Here is a 20,221-nt window from a genome sequence, read left to right on the forward strand (position 1 = left end):
GTTAGTGTCTTATGTGGTTGACTACCCCAGAAAATTAGGAGTCCATTAGTGTATAGATTAAGTTATGTAGATTTGAAATGTTGGATGGGCAAGGGAAAATCACATCAGGGAATAGAATTAATTTTCAGAATGCAGCTAAATGAAGTGTGGGAAGATAGGTTAAAAGCAAAGTTTCTCTTCTTTTTTCAGGTGATCCAAATTTCATGATGACTGTGGTGAAGGGTAAGGTTGTTTTTAAACACTTTACTAACTGTGGCACTCAGTGTTGCCTTAATTCATGAAGCCTTTTTCTTTTTCAGAGTATTTTCAGGGAAAAATATGTATTCTTCGTGCCAATATTTTTAATTTAAGCAAAAATGGGTTGAATAATAGGAAGAAAATATCTTTCTGTTTAGCTGTGGTGTTAGATGAATATTCATGTCCAAGGACAGTGACATTTCTGGTGAGCTAAGCAGGATGTATTTTGAAAAGATTTGAGGTGAAATGATAGCAGAGGGTCCTGTATGATTTATTCTCTTTTCCATTTAATTTGTAGCCACACATCTTGTTTTTTTTAAATTAAAATATATGTAAGGACTGAAGAAGCTGAGGCCAAAAGACTTCCCATTTTTTAGAATGTCCTTCTTCCTTTTTTTTCCAATGGGCTTTGAAGAACAGGCTTTTGTAGATCAATAAACCTATTGTGGATCAAATAAACCTTCCAAGACTCACTTTAATCTAAAGAAGAGTTACTTGGACTCCAGTGCTAGCCTTGCTCTTGTCTTGTGTTTGGAATGTGTCTTGTAATTCCCTGCAGAATGTCACTGAAAACCAGAAAGCAGCTTCCTAAAGAGATGCACAGCCACTGCCACAGAGGGCTCATCTTTCCCCACAGCAGGGTGAGGATGAATTCAGGGATTCTTGCCAGAGCTTTCTGAGCATGTCTCACTAGGAGGAGTAGGAGTGTTGTGAGGAGAGGCTGGGAGTCACGCACTCATCACGGTGGTGATGCTCGGTGGAGTTGTGTGGCCAGCAGGGAATGAGCAGCCCTGCCTCCAGGTTTGTCTGCATGGCACAGGTGGATTTGACTTAGGATCCAGTGCAATTTGACCAAATGGAAACTTCTGAATTGGAGCTTTGTCTCCTGAAAGGCTCCAATCAGTTGTCAATGAACTCGAGTCCCTCTAAGTTCATTAGCAGCTCTCTTTGACGTGAGAGTTTTCAAAATGTCTGCATTTACACATTTTTTGGCTCTAATTGCTCCAGTCTGATCAGCTCAACACCTAAATCCTCCTTAAGCCCAACCAAGCCCCTGAAGCTCTGTGGGACTCTGCAGGGACCCTTGACAAGTCCCATAATGTCTTCAGAGTGAGCTGTGTGTGCAGTTCTGTGTGAGATGGCCACAGCAGGAGGAGAGGGGAGGTTTCATATGCTTCATCCTCGAACACAAACCAGGGAGAGTTTTGGCATTCCCAGACTTCTCTTTTTCACACATCTTCAGTTCTTTTCAGCAAGATGTCATTGTTTCTCTGAGTGGAGCATCGGTGACTCCTCCAGCTTAGTGCACTGCCAGTAAACATGCTGAGAGATGTTCATTTAATCTGCTTTAGACAAAGAAAGACATTGAGTCTCAGTCTTAAACTGGACAAATTATCTTTGTTGTGAGGTATTATTTAAGTGATGATTTTTTATTTTTTTTTTCCAGGTTGCAATCAAAAAATGGCTTTCTTAGGTCTTTGGCTATCGAGTGTTCTCACTTGGGATTCCCACCATTACACATGGGATTGGAAATAATGTGATCCTTAGGTCTTTGAAGTGCTTTTTGAGACCTCACCATTCCACATATCTTATATTTTTCACATATCTTATTTTTTGGCAGCGGTACAAAGAAAGTTGAAATTCGGATATATCAGACAACTCAGTAAGATGGTTATTAGTGGTAAATGAGCAGGCTTTGTGTTCTTGACACGGGTTCTTAGGCCACACAGCAAGCCTGTGGGCAGGGGTAGGGAAGCCAACACCCATTTTCAAATGGGATTTCTGCAGAAGGAGACCTTGAGCACTGATAAAATGGTACCAAGCTGTATCGTATGGGGATGAATTTTTTCATAACTCTAGGGGCTAAGAAATTTCATCTAAAACTAGAAATGCATCCATAATGCTTTAAATTTTAAATCATGAGAAATACTGACTTTTTTTTGATGACCCTTTTGTAAATAATATAAAATTATATAAAGCTGAATCCCACAGCTTTATGGAATCCCACAGCTTTTCTGGAATGAATGGTAAATAATTGGAGCATTACTTTTCCAGACTCTGGGTAATCAGTGCAATCTTTGTTGGGTATGAGGAAGCAAAAGAAGGATCTGGCTGTTCTTGCTGGAGCTCCAGCCCAGCAAGAACACTGGGGAAATTCACTGAGGCTGAATTTCTGCAGGTTCTGAAGGTATTGAGGTGGCTGGACCTTGGCTGGCTGTGGGAGACCCTCAGCTCCTCATTCAGCTCAGTCTGAGAAAATCAAATAGAAAAGCTCATGGGTGGAGATAAGTGCAGGGAGATCACTGACAAATTACTGTCACAGACAAAACAGACCTCAGGAAAACTGATTTGATTGAAATTGTCAGTTAAAATAAATTTGCATGGTGAGGAAAACCAGCCCCATACTAGTTAATGTGGTGAAAATTAGCTTTAACTCAGCCCCAGAGTGACGTGCAAGAGAAATGCAAGGATTGGTTTCTGGAGCTTTGAAGAAGGAAAACTCGATGTCTGTCCACAGTGAAAGATTGCCATGGTGCCAGCTGAAGAATAATGCAAAGTAGAAACCCTACCAAACAAAAACAAGCCGACAGCCAAACTGCACAACAGCAATATAGAAATATATTTATAGAAATAATGTGTGGAGCAGATGTGGGGAGGGTAGTGCATTTAAATGCAGGTAACACCTGCAGATCATGCAATAACTTCCATCTGGGAATGGTATTGGTGTCTGTAGGATCCTGACCTGCTTGAAGAGGGAGAGAGGGATTTAAATGAAGTGGGGTGAGAACCTGGCACAAGAAAAGTGAGAGAGAAGAGGGTATGAAGCTAATGATGCACTACATGTGCAGGGGACCATGGCAGGGGGCTGAGGGGTGAAAAAAGGAGTAGGTAGAATGTGTCTGGAAGGAGGCAGATAATCTCATGACAGCAATTTTCTCCATAATTCTTAAAAATGGCCAAGTTATTGCAAGCCTCTGGATTCCTGAGGTTTTCTAGGCAGCAGAAACTTTATTTCCATAGCATAAATTATGCTCTGCTTTTTGTGACAGGTGTATAAAAAAGATAACAGCCTACTTCTGTTACAAGTTTTTCAATTAGCAGGAGTGGTGGAGAACTGCTCTGGGATCTGAAATTGCCAGTTCAGCTAATGAACCGTGTAGGTGTTCAGGTTGGTTCCATGTGACTTGTGTAGGAGAGGGCGTCTTTTTAGCCGCTGCATTTTTTAATTAGAAAATTTCACTAATGAGCACGTTAAAAGGGCATTTAAGTCAAGAATCAAGTTAAGAAATGCCAGCATCAGAGTGTGCCACTGGCATATTTAACAGGGTAGGTCACAGAGTCAGTCTCTGCTTTAGCTGGTGGTTAACTCATTAATAGATTTTCCTTGAAGAAAAGCAAGTTTTCAGGTTTTTTTGGCTTTTTTTTAAAGTCTCATGTGTGCCTTTAGAATTAAAACTATCAAAACTTCAGCAAAAATATTGCCATTTTCTGGCTTTGTGTCTACCCTAATCCTGAGGGCATTTCTTCCTGCCCTTCTGTTTTCTGCAGAACCTGCAGAGCTCCATGGCTCCCCTCCACCCTGCTGCCCCTTACCTGCCCAGATAATCCTGCTCTGCTTGAATTCTAAAAGTGAAGAACACAAAATTCTAACAAGAATGAAACAGACTAAAAGAACCAAGAAACTCAACACTGCAATTTTAGGGTAGACAGTAAATAGTTGCATGGTCTGGATTGAATTTCCCTGTGCTGTAACCCAGGGTCTCAGTTTAGAGACTTGGGGAAGCTGAGTAAAGGCTTTTCTGAGTCATGCCTCCAGGCCTATCTTATTTTATGGGATATTTTTCTCAGTTGAGTCACTTAATTTCATCAGTTTCTTGTGGTATAAAGAAATTCCCACCCCCAGTGTGTAGGGCTCCTCCTTTTACTTTCATTTCAGTCACTCCAGGACAGGGCCAGCTCGCTGCCTCCTGGCTCCTACTGCTCTCTGAAAAGTAGTCTCTGTTTTCTTTTATGTCTGATCTTACACTGCAGAACATCAAAAACTGAATCACAGGTTTATCTTTATCTTCTTAGTAGTGACTACCCTACTATAAATCTATTTTTTTACAGCGTTTTTCAAACGTCTTTTCCAGAACCGACTTAAAGTTGGCTCAGATGCTCCTGTAGCATCTGAAATATAATCTTTTTTTTTTGCTATTGATCTCTCCTCTAGCCAAAAATACTTTGGGGTGAGTTGTTTTGAGGGTTTTTTGTGTTGTTGTTGTTATTTATTTTTTTTTCTGAAACAGATCAGATGAACTCAAATGCAATCAAAATCTTTCCTTCCTGGAGGTCAGAGGATTTCTGTACATTAAGACTTATACCTTATACCTTATTTCAGTTCCCTGATCCAAACTTCAGTGGAGTAAATTCTATGACAAAATATGGATGCAGCTCTACTTGTGACGTATTCCCTGCTTATTTCAAGTTTATCACCCTGGGCTATATTTGTTTCTTTGTTTTTATTGAACCATGTATTCTAATGCCCTAAGCAGAAATTAGGTAAGCACTTTGAAAAGGATTTAAAATGCAGGATGTATACCATGGTATTATCACTGAGCTATGAAAAAACAATGTTGTCCAAATTATACCCACATTAACATAGAGGAAGGGTTTTTTTGTTCTTTGATTGTAGTTAGAAGAGTCTGTCATTTATGAGGTTTTTTTCTTTCAGGGAGTTTGTTGCAATTCAACAAATGCCATCCGTGCACCAGCAAACATCCTTAGCTATCCTTTAGTCATTGCAGTTAATCATTGCATGGACAGCATCTGTATTGCATGTGTCAGACAGCTTCAACGTGCAAAAGGAATGTAATCCACGTTTTCATTCTTCAGACCAATAATGCAGCGTTGTTCTGCAGGGACATCCTCATAAAACCTTAATTTCTGATATGATATTAGAGGGGTGATTTACATTTCCAAACTACAGCAGCCTGGTTTCTCTCAAACAAAATACATCTGGCTTGAGGAGAAGAAAGTGTGTATTTTACAAAAGCAAAGCCAGCAAGGAAATGAGAAGTGAATTTTTCAGTATCAGTTGGAATTGCTGCCATTGGGAATGTCTAAAGGTATGGATCTGCAAACAGCATGGGTGCTGTGCCTTCTGGTCTCATTTCTACTGCTGCAGGTATCTGCAGAGGGTTTGGGAGATGCTTTGTGTCCTCCCCTCCTTGAAAATCATCCTTTATTTCTTGCCCTTTTCTTCAGGCCCAGAGGTGAGCAGGGATAAAGGCAGCAAATCCTGTGATTCTTTTGCTTTACACAGCCCAGGGAATGTTATTCACAGGGCAGCTGTTGCATTTGTGGCTTCTGCTGGAGACCTGTTCATTCTGCTGCCCCAGTTTCCTCTAGCTCCTGTTCTTCTGCTCTGTAGGCTCTGACCTTCCCTCTCCTGGCACTTGAGGAGTACAATTATCTGCACAGCAATAATCCAAAGTGCATATTCTGCAGAGCACACAGGTGAGCTTATTAGTGCTTTTCAGAGCAAGAGCTGGGAGAGCCCAAAGGCTCTGAGGGCTGCTGTGAGATGACACTGAGGCAGCTTTCAAAGTCCTGCAGGTGTTTATGGAGCAGGGGATGCTCAGCGTGGAGTGGTCAGCCCCTGTGTTCCCTCAGGAGGCCCTTTGGGTCACTCCCACCTGCAGAGCACCTGAGGTGACAGTGGGAATATGCAGGTGAGCACCTCTCCCTTTCCTTGCAATCCCCCAGAAGGAGTTTCAGTGCCTCACAACTGTGTGTCACTCATTTTGCACTCCCAATCTGCTGCCTGGGAGTTTCAGCTCTTTTTGTTGGGAGTTTCATCTTCCAGCCAAGCTGTTTGCCTGCAAGGCAGGTACAGAAAGTGCTTTTGGCTCGTTCCCGTGGGCAGACCTTGGGAGAAGTGGCTGAGTGCTGAAGGGTCACCTTGCAGCTTTCTGTGGCACCACACACCCACTTTGGAATGGATAGATTTCCTTGTTGTGACCTTTGGGGGTCATCTCTCCTCATGAAAAGGAATGTAACAATCAGGGCTGCTCGTAGTGCTTGCTTCACCATTCAAAACACTTCAATTGTCCAATGTCTTGGACAATTTCATCTTCTCCTACAATATTCTTTTAATGTAGCTTTTGTTTTATTATTTATTTTTATTGATAAACAGCAAATAGGTCACTTCCATTTTTATCTATGCAGTTTAATTCTTAGAATTGCAAAGGTTTAGGCCTTTGGATGGTGACATAGTATGGGGTTGAGATGTAAGGTTTAATGGCACAGGTGTGTTGTGCTTTGTAGGGTCACAGCCCTGATTTCATCACAGCCTGTCTGCAGGTAATTCCTTCCAGTCTCATTGTTGTCTCTTTACAAGGATGTACCCAGGATTTTATGAAAAAGCCATTTTTCAGTCATTTGTTCCAGGTGAGCTGTGTTTGAAGCAAGTAGAGGAGCAGACTCACAAGGGCCTATTTTTACAATTTATGAGTTTAACATAAGTCAAATAGTTATTCTTATATGCTGTTTTATGCAGGAATTCTGACCTGGGGGGAAGAAGGGAATGCTGGTGCTGCTCTGGGCTCCACATCCCTTGGAAGTATCTGATGCACAGGCACAGATAATGACCCTTGCACCTGGGCAGTGCATTGTGTCTGTTCCACCACAGGGAATTGTATCCAGGTGGATGGCGATGCCAGTGGATTTACTGCTGCTGTCATTTCTCTGCTTGGAAGGAGCTGTGGAAAAGGCAGGTTTGGCTCAGTGTGGCAACAGCCATGGACCAGCTGTCCTGTACACAAGAAACCACTGATTTGGCTTTGAAGGGAAGATCTTGGGCAGAGAAAGAGGTGAGGAGGTACCAGCGATGGTGCTGTGCATACAAGCCTCAGAGAAGTGTGCAAGCTGTGGGGAGTGTTGCCAGGGAGCTCTGAAGTCAGTGTGACAATACACAACTGAAATGGTAGCTGGAGTTAGCTTCTGGTCCTCCCACAAAGAGATCACTTTAATTTTACACTTGTGGACTGCCTCCATGCAGTTTGCCCAAAATCATGGCTCATAAAATGCCATCCAGACAGCAGCTGCGTGCATCGCTGCGGGTTCCTCCTCTGCGTCCCACGCCAGCCCTTCCAGGGGAAGGGAGGGCAGAAACACCTCTCACCAGGCAAGACCTGGACTGAAAACCAGGAAAAGAAGAAGTGAGGGCCAAATGCACCAGCAGATGGCTGTTCCTGGAGCCTGTTCCCTGGCAGCTGAAGCTCCCCATCCTCTGAGCGGGATAAATCTGTGCCACACGCTTGGGCAGGTTCTGTCAGTGATGGCTCTTTGCACTGTGGAAGGAATTCAGCAGACTGAAGCTTCCACTCCCCCAAAATGTTGTCCCCTCTCTCTCAGTCAAGGTAACAAGGTGGCCATGCAAGTCAGAGTGCTGTGTCTCTGTTTTACACAGCCTAAAAGCAGTAGGCTTGGTTTCCATCCTGTACCAGGGCAGATTGTTTCAGTGTGGAACGTCTCTTCTGTCCAGCTTGTTTTGCCTGGGATAGCTTCCTTCCAGCTCCAGAATTAGAAGGGAAATTCAGCAGTTCAAAACATGCAGTTTTACCTATTTATTAGCCCAAGTATTTAAATTTTCTCCAGAGGGCAAATAATAAACCAGTGCAGGAGGGGCTCTTGTAAGATATGTTGTCTTTTGGTGTGAAATGCTACAGGGCAATCTTGTGGCAAAACATTGAAAATTAATTAATATCTAATCAACTAAAAGGTTTAATTAACCTGTTAACTAACATTTAACACTTAATTTTCATAAAGTATTTCTTTTGCAACATCCGTATTAGGATGAAGATATTCAATGATACAGTGAAGCTGTTTCTTAGAATAACTGATTAATAAGGGAATCATACTACTATGGATTTATAAGCCATAATTCATACTAGAACTATATTTATTTCTGCATATATTTTGCATGTATATTTATTTTTTCTTCCTAAATGTAGAAGAGTATCTTGCAAACATTCTGTATTTTCACAACAGAGTCTCTTGTATGATTGAAAATTTCTGGAAAAGTTAAATATAAATGTTTCAAGTACAAGAGCATTGCTCTTCTTACCTCCACTGGGACCATCTCTTTGGATGGTCAAAAATAAAATGCAAACAGAGTTGCAGAAATATATCAAATGCAGTCCGGGATAAATCACTGTACTATATTATTTTGTATTTAAAAATGAGATTTTCATTTATAATGAGGGGAACAAACCAGTGGACCCTGTAATTTCCAAAGATCTTCTTTGTTCCCAAAAGCTATTTTCCATTGAATAATCTACATCTTTTTTTTTCCTCTCTCCATGAACTCTTGAAATCCATTTAGATCTTTCTGAGAAAAAGCAACTTAATTATATAAATAAGAGATGCACAAACGCAAAAATTTAACACTGTACCCATATAGTTTCCTGTAAAACTGCAGTCCTAGGAGTGCAGTTCAGTTCTGGTTTATGTTCTAATTTTTAGATAGAAATTTCATTTGTTGAAATGAAAATAAAACATATCAGTCATACCAAACTGAAAATATAATCATGTATCTCAGTCTGTGAAGTGATGTTTGGTCTCTAATCAGAAAGTGGTGTGTAATAAGCTTAAATACATTTCTGCTGAGGTTTTCCTCATCAGTGCCACTGATTTAATTTCTGTATTTGATTAAGAAGGACAATGATGGAGTGACTGGTATCATTTTGGGAAAAAAAATTGAAGGATGAATATTCTTAAGAGGAAAAAGACCTTACTTTCAAAGCTTTCATCTATCTATCTATCTATCTATCTATCTATCTATCTATCTATCTATCTATCTATCTACCTATCTATCTATCTATCCATGCAATTTAAAATATTACTCTATATTCTGTCCTATCTCTCTGCCTTAATCTAAATGTACATAATTTCAGCTCTGTATAATTGCATTAAAGAAATGAGAAACCTGTGGATTTATTTTGATTTAAGATATTTTTGGGCTCTGTGCTTGTCTGTGAAAGTGTTTAGTTCTTTTCCCCAGGATGAGAATTGATGAGCAGAGAGGCGGTTTTCACGTTTGGACTTTGGATGTTGATTTTACATTATCTGTATTACATTTTTACAGACAGTAAGCACTTCTACACAATAAGTGTAGAACAACAACCTACAAATGGTGACCCACAAGGCCTTTTAAGCATGAACTATCCAATTATCAAATGCCAACTAATTTATTTTTACTTTTAACCCAATAACCAAACACCCGTGTTCCAGACTGTGGACTTTTTCACCTAATCACACAATATTGCTAAAATCTGTGAAGCAGAAGGAAGAACAAAGCAGGTTAACACCCTAAAACTTCCATCTTGTTGCATACATATATTCTAAAACCTTAAAGTCTAAATTTTCCACCAAGTGATATAATACACTTCTGCTTAAACTACACATTCACAATTTCAGTTCTATTTATTAATTTTGGAAGCCTTTTCCACAGCCTCAGGTCAAACACAGTGTTCTCTTGTGGGTCTGTGTCTGTCAGCACAGAAAACACGAAATTCTCTGTGCCCAGGGTCCTAACACTTGTCTGCATGGGAATTCCCAACACTCAGCAGATAATTAAAGGGCTTGGTTTTCACTGACTCAATGAAATCCAAACCTCTTTCTTATTAATCTAAACTTGCAGGTTAAGAATTATGATTTTAGGAAGAAGTCTTTGAAAAGTATGTATTTCATACATGTCCCTTTTTCCACTGCATTACAGAAATACAGGAGTTCCTGGATAGCAAGAAACCTGGATAAGATGTTGATTCTAGAAGATCTAAGGTGATTATAAGTATTACACACCAGTATTTCACAGGTGGGTAATTTACAGATGGAAAAATGCAGCCACAGCTGATTGATAATTTTCATTTTAGTTGTCGTTGCAAACCTTGAACAAGAGCAAGACTTTTGGCTCTCAAAAAAGGAAAGAAATGGTGCTTGAGATGGAAACAAACCCAAGCAAATGCCTCTGGAGCTGTTACTGCAGACAGCCATAGAAAGAGCCCAACTCAGAAGAGCTTTGTGAACTTTTCCTGCTATTCAGTGCCATTTGTAAATGCTCAATTTCATCTCAATTACTGCACTCCCATCTATTCAGTGAACTTCTCTTCACAGGAAATAATTGCTCTGTCTTCTATCTTCTCCAAATTACTATTACCTTATTGCCAGGAGATAGTCTGGTTTTCTTGATAACTTTCCAGGCTAAGAAATATTGGAAAAAAAATACACACACAAGTAAAAACAAATTTTGAATTTTGTGAGTATAATTTTCTTTCATGTAAACATAGGTAATTACCTGGCCATTGCACCAAGTGGATTATAGACCTGCTCAAATATTCACAGGCTTTAGGATAAATATCTCCATTGGACTGACTGGATAAAAAGAACAAAATCCTGATTATAAACCCATTTTTCTGCTTTCATGCTTTATCTTTTTAAATGAGGAAAAAATATCTATATTTAGGGGTTTTTGTCCCAACTGTTGTTCAAAGTCCTCTTCAATTTGAAGCTTTCATGAAGTGGAAATATAAGCATTGCTGGAAATGAAGTCATAGTTGGCAGCAGGCTGGAATCTCAGTTGACATAATTCAGAATTTGGCTCTAAATTGAATTTTTGTCAGTTTAGGTTTACAGAGACCTCCCTCAAATCCTGAAAAAGACCCAAGAGTACCTGTTTTCTCACCAGGGGAAAGCAGTGTTAATTTTATACTTTTGTAAGATTATACAGATTGTTTTTTTTAAGTTGGAGTTTTACCATGAATGAATCTGGCTGGGCCAATCCTGCATTACTAACTTTAGTATTTACCAGCAAGCATAATGTCACTATGATTTAACTGTACAGTGAAATAACTGAAATCTCTCAGGTACACTGGTTTTCATGCTTATTAAATGGTGAGGTTTTAAATGAAACTCTAATTTCAAAATTCACGGCTTTGTGAAATAATAATTGCTAAATATGTTTTGTGTACAGCAAGTTAAATAATTTTACAGTATTAAAAGGAGAGAATAAAGACTACTGCAGGAGGTCTGCTAAACAAATATTTAAAAGCATATAATGGTGACAAATAATACATAGTAATATTGAATGTTTCAAAAATTCCTGTGTGACTGGACTTAAGTGAACTCTCAAAATCTACATCTGTATTTTTTTCATTGATTTAATAGTTCACAGAATTGTCTAGCATTTTATAAGTAATCCATCATCTCAGTTTTCCTTACCAGTATAATTTCCAGAGCCTTCATGATCTTTAGATGCAGATTGTTACATTTCAGTCCTTGAGGCAGTGTTCCATGTTTTTCTCTCCTACCATTATTTGTTGTCACACTTCCACATTTATGGCCTCCCAATGTTTGCTGCCAGATTTCACACATCTGTGTGAGGTACCACATGTGTCTCTTTTTCTAAGGGTCTGCAGCACCTAGCTTGATTTTTAACTTTGGAATCTTAATCTTCTCTTTGTACTTAAGATCTCAAACTGAGACTGCTACTACAGCAGTAAGGCTTTTGGCTTCCTTAAAGCAGTAAAAACAAAAAAGTTCAGAGGTTATTTAGGGATGTATTTCCAGACTTAAGGATGGGGACAATGCCTGAGCTGCTTTGTGTTACCTGAGAGCAGCTCCAGCTCTCCCTCCTTGACCTCAGACAGCTTCACAGGCCCTTTCTTGGAGCTGCTTTTCCTTCCCACAGCTGGATGAAGATTCCACACTGCAAAGACTTTGCCATCTTCAAGCTGTCAGCTTCAGTTTTTTGAGACAAAGGTGGCAACAGTTAAAGTGAGAATCTAAGGGAGAGCTCACACACGAGACAGGCAAGGTTATCTGACAATTACCAAAAAACCATTCAGAAACATCTGTCAGCTGTGTGATAAAAGCAGCGTTTCTTGGAGCCATCTGTCTGCTTCCAGATTAGCTCTAGATTGTGGAAATAACCTGCCTTTGATTATGGCAGTGGGGTTAGTTCTTCCTTATTACACCTGTGACTAAAATTACAGATGTGTTTAATGCAATGTATAATGATTGTGAAAGGGAAATATTTTTATCTAAGGCTAGAAATAATGGAGTAGGTTCAAGGATCATTTCAGTGGTAAAATAAGAACTGTGAAGCTAAAACTAAGAGTTTTACAGGGTTTCCTTGCCACTTTTTTGCTAGTCTATCAGTCTATTGAATTTGAAGCTGGTATTTACTCTGCAAATAATATTTCCAGGAATATTTGCAACATTAATTTAAAAAAATTCTGCATTTTTATTGTAGTTGATATTAAAAACACATGAGAATATTTGATTTCTGTTTCTGATCCAAATACAAGTGTCATCCTGAAGATTATGCTCCTAACAGCATTTCACAGAACACATTCTGTCACCTATTATTTCTCTGGTTTCTTTAGCATGATAGATATTCCTCCTTCCCTTTCTGACTACCTTCATCACTGTTTCAATTCTTGACAGTGTGACATTCTCAAACAACAATCTAATGCCTACAGAGCTTCATGCTGACACAAGCAAAAAGAAGGACAGACTTCCACCTAAATGAGAGGATGGTGGGTAAATATACTTGTAGCTGTCAGTGGGGAAAGTATTTTGTTTTTAGTAGGTTTTTTTCCCCCTTCCCTTTCTTCATTCCAAGCAAACATGTCTCATTTCCAGGCCCATCTGCACTTTATCCTAGCCAAGGAAACTGCTTTTGCAAGTTAAATTGTCCTGTCTGGTCAGAGGCACTGCCCAGAGTGTGGCTCCCTTTCCTACCTTGCACCTGAAGTCAAAACTGTGCTTGATAGCCTTCTGTGTCTTTGACAAATTAAATTATTGCAAACAGCAGCTGAACCATTTGCCTTATTATTGACTGCAATTTCCCCCTTACAGTAGGCTGCTTCCATGGGGATGGATGAATGGATGAATGTTACTGAGTGTTGAATGAATGTTATGAATGACAGATGAATGAATTACCCAAAATGATACAAAATGAACTAAAATTATTTCACGTCATCAAGGAACTAAAAGCTGCACTTTTAAAAAAGATTATTTTTTTTAACTCGTCTGAATTTTCCTAGCTCTCTCCAGCAGGCAAATTTTTAGGAGAATTTTTCCTGTACTTACTATATTGTGTGGGTATTGAGGTAAAATTGTGGAAGGAATGCCTGTTTTATCAAGCTCAGAATGTAGAATTAATAAGAAAATATTTCTGGCCCTAAAAACTTTATATGTATTAATAAACCAAAGGGTGAAAAGAAAAAACTGGAAGGTTCTTATTGTTTGGTCTTTAATTACCTTTCTAAGATCATAAAAAGCCTCTAGTTGGCTGAAAATAATAGTCTTGCTTCCCACTTCAGAACAAGTACATAGCCATAACATTTTTAACCTTTGGCCCAACACAGATTTTAATTTATAGTTATATTGTCAATTAGAAAAGGAAAAAAAAAAAGAATTCTAAAAGCTGGAGTAAAATTTGTGTGGGATGATAGTACCTGGGTTCAGAAAATTAAACTACTTAAATGAAGATGTTTTGAGAGATACTCATTGCCATTGAGCAATTTAAGAAGGTTAGCTTTGTTTCCTTAATAGCTCTGGAGAATTAATGTAGGATTTTTTCCTTCTTCCTTTCTTGCAAAGAAATGAATTTGCAGGAGTCTTTGGAACCGTCTGGATTTACCAACTTTAAAGTCCTCCCATAAGGAAGCTTTACATGGCTCTTCTTGTTTTAAAGGGATTCTCTAGGAAGGAAATAATTTATGTGTTATTGGGGGGGAGGCTGTGTGGGTTTCTGTGCAGCAGAATCCCTGACCAGCACAAGATGTCAGAAGCTCTGAGCTGACCAAGATGAGGAGGGCTCTGAAGACCTGTTAAGGTTCAATTTTTGTATAGAAAACAGCAAAATTATGTTTTTATACTAACAGTACTTTAGCTGAACTTGTTCTAGGCCCAGATCTTTAAGTTAGACATAAGCCTTAAATCAAGATGCTTTTGCAGTAAAAGAATAAGGATTTAAAAAAGGATAAATTAATTCTATCTACATTACTCCCAGAACAAGCTGAGTTATCAAATCTCCCATTTGGGTGCTTCCCTTGGGAATGGTTGCTTCCCAGCAAATGAAACCTGAGCCACAGAGAGAGGAGGAAGACAGGATCCCTGTGGAAATGTGTTCTGAGAAAATAGCCAATATGAGCAAATGAGCTGGATACAGAGAGAGACCTCTTAGATTTAATAACCAGGTAACACTCATAATTTGAATTGTGTTCTGGGTGTTGTTGGTGGCTGCATGAGCAGTTTGCCAATGTCCTTCATTTGACTCTGATCTGAGAGAGTTTCTCCTTTTTTTTCCCCAGGGAGGGAAAGGGATTTACTGGGCTGAATCTGTATTTCTGCTGTTGCTCTGCAGCTTCATCCAGAAAAGCTCATTTCTTCTTTCCCCCCACTCAGGGCTGGCTGCCTGGGGAAGTCCTTCAGATGGGAATTGTGATCCTGCTGAATTACAGCTGCTGCTCACAGATCAGCTCTGCCTCTCCACAGCATTAAAATACCCATCTGCTTGGTTCAGAACTTTGGGCTCACTTTCTAAGGGCATCTGTATTGATGGGAAGAAAGGTGTTATGAGGAGCTAATACATGGTTATGGCTGGGATGGAAATCCCTCTCAGTAGTCAGAAATCAGAATTGTACATAAATTCCCCAAATCTTTGATGAGAAGATTTCTGCATTTCAACTCCTTGATACAATTTTTAATGTCAAGGTAAAATTACTTTTCACAGTACAGTGCTTGCATCTGCATTCTGTAACTGTATTTTTCCTGGATAGAAATCAGATAAAACAAAAATCAATACTAAGGAAACTAATGTTGCTTTCATTTCTTTCCAAATTAGGGTGCTAAACTTTACTCTCATGGAGGCAGACACCTGCTTAACCTATATTGGATCTTTGTCCCCTTTAGTACACAGCAGCAGAATCAGAAATATTCATTGGTCCCCTACCAGCAACAAAAGGTGTTGGAGCTCTTGAAATGTCTTTGATCTAAAATGATGTTTAGAGACTGCTGGAGCTCTAGCAAATTGTACTTTTTAGAAGTCTTTCCTTCCATGTTCTCTTTAGACTTTGAAAAATGTTGTTAGAATTAATATAGTCTTAATTTAAACAGCTTCTGCATTTGTGTGAGTTTACAAAACAGCAAAATGTAAAACACCTGTTAGGTCAGGGTAGAGTCTACTGATATAAATGCATAAATGTTGAGTTGATGAAAAATAATTTGCCACTGATATTACAAGAATGAAATTGTCCTTATTGTTGCAATAATGTTTGCTCAATAACCTGTCCCCCTAATCTTTGCAATGAAACCTAAAAATATTAATGATTTGCCATATATTTCGTTACCCTTGATCCCTGTGCCTGTGTGACAAAAATATTTCACACCAACCCTGGTAAATATGAAATGGAACTACAGCTGAATCTCTTCAAACTTTTGGAAAATTCTTTCCCAAAACAACTGCTTCAATACAATTGCAATCCTTGACAGTCATTAAAAAAAATAATAAAAGTCATGTGAGCAGCAGCCATAATGGAATTTACTCTACTCTTCAACGTTTCAGACATAAAGCAGAATAATTTAATCTCTTCACAGAAATAATATATTATGAAATTACGTTGGATATATGTAATAAAGTAACATGCTGAGCATTTTAATATAACTTAAATAAATTCGATCAGAGCAAAACAGTCTTTTTATATCCTGAAGAAAAATGGGTATTTCATTTTTCTCCAAATGGAAAAGAACTTTTAAAATCTTCTTCCTTATTACTGGAAGGAATTCTTCCATGTTGAAAAGCAGAATTTGAAATTAAGATATTTCAGAACTGCACAGGTAGAGACCTTATTGTCTGGGGGTCTGACAATAACTATTTTTTACTGATAAAGGGCTTGAATGTGTCATGTTTAATATCAGAATTATTCTCCTTTCTCTCTTTTTTCCTTTTTTCATTCTTTTTTTTTTTCTTTTTTTTTTTCAATTGTTGACTACCATGCCGATTAAAATGTAGCCCTGTGTTGTTTTTACATTTTAAAGCTGAGGAACTGGAAGGGAAGAGCTCTGAAAATATGGCAAAAATCTGAGATGCAGAGTCAGGAATTTCTCTAGATTCTCTCTTAAAACTGACAATAATGATATCTTCATTAACTGTTTTGTTATGGGATTTTTTTAAAAATTTTGTTTTAAATTTTATTTGGACATCAGCATTTAGTTATTACAAATACAATGAAGGCATTACCTTGCTTCACTTAGCACTGAAACACTTGTTTCACCTCTGTCTGAACTTAATTCCTACCAGTGACCAAAAAGGGAAATGCTCTACCTGCCAACCTGCTACTCCTGCCTTATAAACTCAAACATATTTAATTCATTTCTTTGAAGTGGCATTTCTCATGTCACTTCTAGGACAAGAATTAGAATTAAAAAATAAAAATAATTTAAAAAAAGCAAGATCCAAAGCCCACAAAAAAGTCTCTATATGCACAAATCGGGAACTTAGGAAAAAAAATCCATCTCAATATTATTTAGTTCATTATTACCTCAGTAACTGCAATGTAATTTACTTAAATCAGTGTTCCACTGCAATACTACTCCATCAGACAGTATTCTGTGGCTATTAAACAGAATTCTGTTAACCATGAGCATGCATTACTTTAGATTAATGTCCACAGCTGATTGTAGGTCACCAGTTTTATTCCCAGAAAATATCTTCTGACTGCCATTCAAGGTGCTTCTTCTCTTCGACCTCTGTGTGTGACAGAGAGAAAGAGAGGGCAAAAATCATATTTATAAAGTTCTACAGCACACTCTAAAAACCAGCCAGCTCTCACTCTGGCAAACCAAGGGAGGAAATCCATTTATCCACCTCTTTTTTGTGGAGTGTGGATTGCTCTTTTATATGCTGTAATACCTGACATTCATTTTAACTGCTCCATCCACACTGGTGGTGCATTTGGCTTTCTGCAGTGTGAAGAAGAGGTTTTTTTTCCCTGCTTCTGAGGATAAAAAACACCTGTGTTCTACAAATATTTCATCCCTTGCAAGCCTTATATATAATTTAGCAAGCCAATGACAGTTTCTAAATGAATGTTGCATACTATGACCAATTATGATCTTTCAACAAATAAGTTCTGTCTGCTTTGATAATTTTTTCCTTACATTTTCTTTCTTTTTTCTTTTGAAAAATGTGCTTTCCATGCAGCAACAGCATACAGAAAAAAGCCCTGACTTCTGTATATAAAATATTTCATTTGTGATCCATGTATGCCCTTTGTCTTGCCTGGAAAATACAGTTTTTAAGTAGGGTTTGGGAGAAATGAGTAATTTGCTTTGTTTTATTAATCCCAAATTTCATTTTTCACTGTCTAGAGGAATATGTGCCTACTTTACCCTCTTTTGAAGGGCTTAGTTGTGAGTAGAGAATATGTCTTTTAATACTTTATTTGATCAAGGTTTGTCTGTTTGGGAATTAAAAATGTGTTTTCAGTGTGTTTGTAGAAATTGGGTAGATTCTTCTTTGGGCAGTGGGGTGTATCCAGATACCAGAACTTGCAGTGTAACAGAAAGAGGCAAGAAATGGGCCAGAAATAGGTCAGGAATAGGTCAGACACTCCTTTACCCAGGCACTCACTCTTTGGCTGACTCTGTTTACCATCAATGGTGGAGCTGAAAGGGCCATTGCTGCACTGCCCACTCAGTTCCCTTTTCAATTCTGTTTTTTGCAGTCATAAATGTGCACATCATCTCTCCGTGGTGACAGCTGGCATTTCCTCGGTGTGGATGACCTTCTGAGCAATTTAGCAGTTGCAAATTGCAATTAAAAATTATCCCAATTTAACTGACCAGCAATCTGCAATTTTCCTTTCCTCACTCTGCTTCTGCACGACCCCTTCAGCTGGAATGAGAATTACATTTATGTGCAGGAGAGAGGGACAACAATGCAAACAGTCAGAGCATAATAGTCGTGTGAAGCTGGGAGGATTCATCCCTGACAATCCCAGTGGAAGCATTAGAGGAATCTCCTGGGTGCCTCTGGAGGAAGGATTGCCTTAATGGCTGTAAATGCTCTGTGAGTGTGTTAGTAAATCACATGTGGAATTCCCTCCTGCTTCACTTCCCCATTGCTCTCTCACTCCCCTTCCCTGTGAGGCAGCAGCAAATCCTTCACTGTGGAAAATTTAGTATTTCATCCTGCTGAAACAGTTTGCCTATTTGTCTTCTCTACAAGCATAATTGCCCAGTGCAATGCTACAGCATTGCTTGTGTGTGTTTCTTGATTTATTTATCTTTACAGCACCAAAAAACCCCACTTAAAAGCACTGTTAATGACAAGACATAAAAATCAAGCACAAATAACTCACTTCTGTGTTTGTTTGTTCATGATGGTCAAAGATAATCTGCACAAATACTACTGTTCTCACAGATGGGTAGTTTTGGATTTGGTCTTTTTTCTTTATTTTGGATGTGACAAGGGCTAATGGCATCCCTTGTGCCATCTCTTACAGTTCTGCCTGTGCCATTTGGTTTTTCTTCCTCAAATTATGTTGGTAGGACAATCAGGAAGTTGGAAATATTGAGAGAGAAATGGCCAAAGTGGGTAGAATGCTGGGTTTTGGTAAATGAGGGTTTAGTGGAAAGGAGAGGTGTGATCAAAATCAATCAATCATAATCAAAGGGGTTTGTGCACATTTCTTCGTTGCTTTCCAGGAGCAAAGTGTGCATTTTAGATATTTGCTTGCTGTATGAATGTGTCAAGCTGGATGGGGCTTTGGGCAACCTGGTTTAGAGGAAGAGCTCAGAAAAGTACACATTTTAAAATGCACAGGGTTAATTTTTTCAGAAAAATGGGGCCTGGAGAAGGCTGTGAGTTTGGGCAGGAGAAGGATAATTCTGGTGTTCCTTATATAAAGGTCAGGTCTGGCTTCGAGGATGATCACAGATGATATCCCAGAGGAAAATTCATGTTTTTCCCCTAAATATTTTTTTCAAACTATGCTAACAGGACTAAGCAGAATTGCCGGCAGAAAGGTGCAGCTCTTTAGGAGGAGATCTCTTGGAATCTCCAAAAAGCCTTGGGCCTACTGGTGGAACTCCAGAAATGAGGAATTGCATGGGAATGTTCATGACAGCTGTTCAAGATCAGTGTCAGATGAAAATAGCTCAAAAGGCAATGACACTGAGGTCACACACCTGTGAAAGTCCCTGACACAAAAGGATGAGTCTTTGTGTGCTTGGCCATGATAGTACTTGGTTCCCAAAGGTTTTGTTTGGCTTTTTTTAGACCACACAAAACATGTAACTCCTTATTTAAAATATCAAGTATTCTGTGAACAGCAAATGTAGCAAGGCTTTAGGGTTTTTTTAACTATGGTTCTTGTGTGCATCTTTCTTTCTTTCTTTCTTTCTTTCTTTCTTTCTTTCTTTCTTTCTTTCTTTCTTTCTTTCTTTCTTTCTTTCTTTCTTTCTTTCTTTCTTTTTCTTTCTTTCTTTCTTTCTTTCTTTCTTTCTTTTCTTTCTTTCTTTCTTTCTTTCTTTCTTTCTTTCTTTCTTTCTTTCTTTCTTTCTTTCTTTCTTTCTTTCTTTCTTTCTTTCTTTCTTTCTTTCTTTCTTTCTCTCTCTCTCCTCTCTCTCTCTCTCTCTCTCTCTTTCTCTCTTTCTCTCTTTCTCTCTCTCTCTTTCTCTCTTTCTCTCTTTCTCTCTCTTTCTCTCTCTCTCTCTTTCTCTCTCTCTTTCTCTCTCTCTTTCTCTCTCTCTTTCTCTCTCTCTTTCTCTCTCTCTTTCTCTCTCTCTCTCTCTCTCTCTCTCTCTCTCTCTCTCTCTCTTTCTCTCTCTCTTTCTCTCTCTCTTTCTCTCTCTCTTTTCTCTCTCTCTCTTTCTTCTCTCTTTCTCTCTCTCTTTCTCTCTCTCTTTCTCTCTCTCTTTCTTCCTCTCT

General features: G+C 38.7%; 2 long non-coding RNA genes across 4 annotated transcripts in view; one reads left to right on the forward strand and one right to left on the reverse strand.

Annotated features, from left to right (window-relative positions):
- Positions 1 to 20,221, forward strand: part of LOC111942041 (uncharacterized) — a 242,772-nt gene that overhangs the window by 160,136 nt on the left and 62,415 nt on the right. For 2 of the 3 annotated variants that reach the window (XR_015285221.1, XR_015285222.1), the window contains one exon: positions 10,001 to 10,096. This is a non-coding gene — a long non-coding RNA (uncharacterized LOC111942041). Of the gene's footprint in view, positions 1 to 10,000; positions 10,097 to 12,726; positions 12,819 to 14,694; positions 15,802 to 20,221 lie in introns of those variants that run through there. The other variant, XR_015285220.1, reaches the window with a different exon arrangement.
- LOC147654446 (uncharacterized) lies at positions 6,433 to 11,590 on the reverse strand. Its single transcript, XR_015285223.1, has 4 exons — positions 11,500 to 11,590; positions 10,577 to 10,653; positions 10,439 to 10,482; positions 6,433 to 7,955 (listed from the first exon to the last, which is right to left on the reverse strand). It is a non-coding gene; the product is annotated as an uncharacterized LOC147654446 (long non-coding RNA).

The sequence above is a fragment of the Cyanistes caeruleus genome, chromosome 3 (assembly GCF_971803275.1).
Source record: "Cyanistes caeruleus chromosome 3, bCyaCae1.hap1.1, whole genome shotgun sequence".
Classification (NCBI taxonomy): domain Eukaryota; kingdom Metazoa; phylum Chordata; class Aves; order Passeriformes; family Paridae; genus Cyanistes; species Cyanistes caeruleus.